The sequence below is a fragment of the Sinocyclocheilus rhinocerous genome, unplaced genomic scaffold (assembly GCF_001515625.1).
Source record: "Sinocyclocheilus rhinocerous isolate Xijiao unplaced genomic scaffold, SAMN03320098_v1.1 scaffold2663, whole genome shotgun sequence".
Taxonomy (NCBI): domain Eukaryota; kingdom Metazoa; phylum Chordata; class Actinopteri; order Cypriniformes; family Cyprinidae; genus Sinocyclocheilus; species Sinocyclocheilus rhinocerous.
The window spans coordinates 11,848-17,111 of NW_015633857.1; the positions used below are offsets into that span (position 1 = coordinate 11,848).

General features: G+C 35.8%; 1 long non-coding RNA gene across 1 annotated transcript; it reads left to right on the plus strand.

Moving 5' to 3' along the window:
- Positions 1 to 4,480: 4,480 nt before the first annotated feature.
- LOC107744764 (uncharacterized) lies at positions 4,481 to 5,177 on the plus strand. The gene is made up of 4 exons (XR_001640524.1): positions 4,481 to 4,588; positions 4,681 to 4,777; positions 4,851 to 4,920; positions 5,054 to 5,177. It is a non-coding gene; the product is annotated as an uncharacterized LOC107744764 (long non-coding RNA).
- Positions 5,178 to 5,264: the final 87 nt, after the last annotated feature.

Genomic DNA, 5,264 nt, shown 5'->3' on the forward strand with positions numbered 1-5,264 from the left:
GTTTTAGCTTATTCTCCCTCGTGTCATTCTAAACCATTATGAATTTCTTCCGTGGGGAAATTAAAATATCTATATAGCTGACTGACACTAACATTATTTACAACATTTCTGTATGCCAATGAAGAAAGCAAGCCATATGGGTTTACAACTACATAAAGGTGAGTATATGATGACAGCTTTATTTTTATTGTTGGGTGAATCATCTATTAACTCTTTAACACATATTGCCCAGACCCACAGAAGAGCTTTTTAAACAAACAGGCAACCACAGCGACAAAAAAAAATCCACAACAGGCCTACATTGTCAAGTCAAGTCAAGTTTATTTGTACAGCGCTTTTCACGATACAAATCATTTCAAAGCAACTTTACAGCAAATTAAGTTTCTACAATATTTAGTGGTAGCTTATCAGTGGTGACTGTCAATTAATGTACATATGGCAGAAATGTACAGAAAAATCTATTTAAGACGTAATAAAACAGACGATAAACACTATTAACAGCAATTATTATATGACGCAACGAAACTTATAGCAAAATGTGGTAGTTCAATATGTTGTTTCAGGGTTGGCATCATCTCTTCTCAGGTGTTCTGGATCCAGACTGAAGCTTGTGTAAATCCTAGTTACCACGGGATGTCAATCCCAGCAGAAACAGAGAAACAAATAGAGACATAATTAGCGTAGCTGCTGTTCCAACCAAGCAAAATTGATTTGTTTAACCCAAACTAAAGAATAATAATGTGCATTTGATCAGATATAACTGCAGTACAAGATTACGAGATGCATTATTTGAATGCTTGGCCAGAGAAGATAGTGCCCATGTTGCTAGTCATTTCGTCTAGTTGTGCATGGTTATTAGTAATGTAAATAAGGGTTTAGATCTTATAGTGTAAAACCGTATGCTGCAGTCATTCTTGAAGTGGTGCCTACAGACTGTAGTATCAGAAGTGATGTTAAAATCCTTACATCTACTACTCTGAATCCAATTATTGTGAGTTTCTTCATCCAGGGGAGAAGTGTGAAAAACCTTTGAGAAGCCTCACAAAATGGGACACAGCAATAGCGGGACAAACCACCCTCACGTATGTTTAAACTTTATGGAGCTCTTCATTAAATAATTATATTACTGTGCTATACTTTAATATTTATACATTTATTGCGATAATATAACATTTTATATTAATCGTTCATTGACAAAAGATTGCGGCTGGTAATGCACTCACGCTATGGCTGAATACAGACCGGAACCTTTTATGCGCCCTGAGATTTCACCGGAAATACGTAGGCTGGGTGCCGTGTATAGAGTCCATTGCCTGTTTCTGCCCCCTAGTGGTCAGGAGCATTTCCGTTGTGTTGTGGCTTAATGTCGTTGTGTTGCGAGTTTAAGTTAGCTTTTTTAATTGTGTTGTGTTGTGAGTTTATGTTTGCTTTTTTAATTGCGTTGTGTTGTGAGCTTATGTTTGCTTTTTTAATTGCGTTGTGTTGTGCACTACTGGGAAACCGTACTAAAGAGCTGCTATGACATGAATGCATAATTATAGTTGCGAGCATTTGATTGCAGTATCGCACAGAGTCAGTACTCTGAAAATAGGGTATTTTACATTTATTTTAGTATCTACTTGGGCCAGACGTAAACATAGCTCAGACTTAGTGATAGTAATACATTACATTGCAACCGTCTCATGTGCATAAAACAACCAGTGGTCTCTTTAAAACACTTAAATGGAAAAAAAGCAAAAGCATCAAGATCAATGCTCAGGTCTCAGAGGGTTAAAGATGCATCCATCTAATAAAACCTGTTACTGATGCTCATAATTCAACCACCATTCTACCACAAACCCACTTCCCATAGCATGACTCTCACCGCAGCTTTATGCTGATCCAAACTTTTATTGATGGAGCATAATTAGCATGTCGTGCATCTTTACACCACAGCAGCAATCGTCGCTGCTGATCGTCTGCTGGAAAATTGGCGAATGCCAGACACTTTTTAAGCACACATTAGCAAGTGTTCTATGGGGTTCGTGTGTAAAGAGGCTGCTAATTAACTGGCGGAGAGCGAAAGGGGAAATGAGGCATGCGAGAATGAGGAGGAGGAGTATTTCGTCTTCCTTGTCCCGTTCTTTCTTTCTCCACCCACATTTGCTCATGAACTTGCATTGCTGATGTAGGAGAAACCTCTGGCTTCCCATGAGACATTTGATTGTGGAGCATTAGGGGAAAGAGCTGGAGCAGTGAGAGTGGAAAGCTGCAATGGCAGCATCTGCCCCAGCTTTATGGTCCCATGAGACGTGTGATGGCGAAACATTTAGCCATATGAACACTGGGGAATTTTTTTGCTATAATTTTGGCATTTGAAACAGGGATTTGTATTTGGTATTGCCTTAACGTTATGATCTTAAAAATAAAAAATAAAATAATTGTCAAGGTTGCTCTGAACAATTACTAACACTTAAGCTACATGGTATACGGGTAGTTAACTGAAACTAAAAACTAAAATTTTCTGTGAGGGGTAGGTTTAGGTATCGGGTTAGGATAAGGGGATAGAAAATACAGTGTGTACAGTAGAAAAAAACATTATGTCTATGGAATTTCCCCACAAAAAATGGAAACCTGTGTGTGTCAGATAGTTGTCAGTATTTCTCATTTACATTTGGTTTAACCTGAAGTACTAAAATAACTAAACATAAATTAATAAACTATATATACAAAAAAAAAAAAATCTTATAAACAAAAATGCATGCATGCATGTATGTATACAGGACTCAATTAAAATAATAGTAATAAGAAATAAATAAAAAAAGAAATGAATTAACATGAATAGGCAAAAACAATGGATTTTTTATTATTATTTTTTAAATCAATAAATTTTTAGGTTTCAGGATTTTAGGTTTCAGGACTTTGTATAAAGATTCTCAATTATGTTATGAAAGATAACAGAATGCTTTGCTTTGCTTTATGCAGTATGTGTAAAAAGACCATAAATGGGTTTTCCCCACTGTATCCAATGTATCTATACACCATCTAATTTGCATATTAATGTGTTCTTGGGGCAACATCAGGGCTGGACGTTATTTTTATTTTTTTTCACATAGCACTGGTGCTACAGAGGTTGAAAGTGTAGTAGCACAGGCCAAAACGTTGTAGCACAAGTATAAAACGTCTGTTATCATGTCTGAAAACAAACACAAGTAATGGAGTTCATCACTTAAACAGGCACTGATGTTCCATACAGAGCACAAAAAATACAAACCATCACAAAAATTGTTTTTAGACAAAGTTTTTTCTTAATTTGCTAAAAATGGAAGAGTGCAGAAACATAACACCTCTTACACCTTAACAAAATATAAAATAAAAAACAATGGCAGACATTTAGGGAAAGTGAGCAAAGATAAAAATCTTTGTCATTATTTTATCTTTGTTATTAGAAAATAAGAACAAAGATATACATTACAAATACACATAATATACAAATAAAACAAACAGTGCTTCATTTTTCAGGTACAGTATTTAGCAGTAACATTCAATAAATTGAATGAGCAAATATTAAAATAAAACACTATGTACACTATATACACATCAATTATACTATTTTAAGCAACTGACTGATGATAAGTTCATCAGTCAAGAGCAGCGAGTGATTTTTTTTTCTTTGTTTTGTTGTTTTATTAACATTAAAAAATAGCTCACCAAAAATGAAAATTCCGTCATCTGTCTTTCAATGCTGTCATAGTGTTTCATTTTTATACCATCATTTACTCAAGTTGTTTTAAACCTGAATTAGTTTATTTCGTCTGTTAAACATAAACGTTATTTTTGAAGAATGTGGGTAACCAAGCAGTTGCTGGTCTACAGTGACTTCCATGGTATTGTTTTCCTACTGTAAAAGTCAGTGTGGACCAGCTACTGTTTTTTTTGTTCAGCACAATAAATTAATACAGGTTTGGGACAAAATGTGAGCGAGAAAATAATGACAGAAATGTAATTTTTTGGGTGAACCATCCCTTTAATGACAGTCGCCAGCATGTTTAGTAGATACTGTCCCTTTAAGAGCTGCACGCGTTTCTCTCTCTCAACGGTTTACTTTCATTTTAGACATAACCAACTGTGTAAATATGTATATGTAAACCTTGTGTGTTTTTGACAGTATTAGACGCAAAATCAATCAGACGCGAAAGACAACTTAGTAGAATAATCAGGCGCTTTTTGACAGGCTCTCAGTGTGAGCGCCCTTCATGAGTACGCGCTCAGAAAAAGCGCATGCAGAACAGCACGTGAATTGAATGTTTAATCGGCATTGCTTTAAAGCAGATGGAAATAATGGTAGTTTTGTGATTGCGCATAAGTGCAGTGTCCCGTGAGAGTAACTCTACCGCTGAGCTAACACTGATGTGAATGCATGTGGCGTTGTACATTATAAACATTTTGGTTCGTTCTTAGCAAAACGATTGTAATGGGACCATGATTTGGGCACTACAAGTCCCAGCAGCCCCAGCGTTATATAAGGAAGTAGTGAAGTTTGTTTGCTCTTTCGCTTCCGCTTTTGATTTCGGGGATGTCGTGGCGGATTTAGAAGTTGAAAAGAATGGTAGGTAATGAGATTTGTTTGTGAGAGGTGCTCTCTCACTACTTCGCTACTTTTATTGATTGCATTCCGTGTATGAATTGATGTTGTGGCAGATATAGCACTTCAAAAGAATGGCAGCAGATAAGCAGTTATGTTAAATAATGCCGGAGCTTTGTCGTGAACTGAACATATGATGTACCGATTAAGGAGGTAGTAGTTTTGTAGTATTGATGACCTAGTTCTTAGGAGTTTGTTTTAATGATATTATTCTCTTTGTTTTTAGTGTTGTGACTGGATTATTGCCTGACTGATGGTTGCCTGACTGTCCCAGTCGGAAATAGTGGATGTTAGAGGTATTGTTTAATATAAAGGGAGCTTTTTATGTTTTAAATTGTGTAGTATTTATAGTGAGTGCATTTTATTTAAATTATGTGTTTTTATATCTTCATATTCATTTGTTGTAATAGACTGTGTTTTCCCTTTTAGGGATGCACGGTTACCGTTTACTTTAGATTTAATACTTTTGTTATTGTTTTTTATTTATTTTGTTCTGTGAATTTGGGACCCAGAGTGTCAGAGGAGAGATTAGGCCCCAAAGAAACTGGATTAATAGTGACTGTGTTACAGTGCTGACTTGTGTTTGTGTCACTTGCATTGCCCACTGTTAATCAAGTTGTTTATTCTTTTCTTTTGTAGG